Consider the following 407-nt stretch of genomic DNA (forward strand, 5'->3'; position numbering starts at 1 on the left):
TGGATGGATGGATGGATGGATGGATGGATGGATGGATGGATGGATGGTTGGATGGATGGATAGATGGATGGATGGATGGATGGATGGATGGATGGACAGATGGATAGATGGATAAAAAGATGGGATGCTGGAAATAAAAGCCTCCATCAGCAATTCCATTTCCCCCTTTGTCTCTTTTCATTCTTCTAACACCTTCACAGCCTTTCTTCTTACCTCTAAATACCAGTTCTCTCTTTTCTCCTGCCACTCTTCTCCGTGAGTGTTTGTATACTCAGCAAGAATATGTATGTCTTTTTGGTAAGTCGCTTTCCAATCGCTAACTCACATTGTTCCAGTCCCATATTTCCAATAACTCAGGACATTTCACCTCATATATCTCACCATAACTGCAGACTCTAAAAGACCCA

The sequence above is a fragment of the Petaurus breviceps genome, unplaced genomic scaffold (genome assembly GCF_028583685.1).
Source record: "Petaurus breviceps papuanus isolate PSGF00001 unplaced genomic scaffold, PetGlider_PUasm1.0 37, whole genome shotgun sequence".
In the NCBI taxonomy this organism is placed as follows: Eukaryota; Metazoa; Chordata; class Mammalia; order Diprotodontia; family Petauridae; genus Petaurus; species Petaurus breviceps.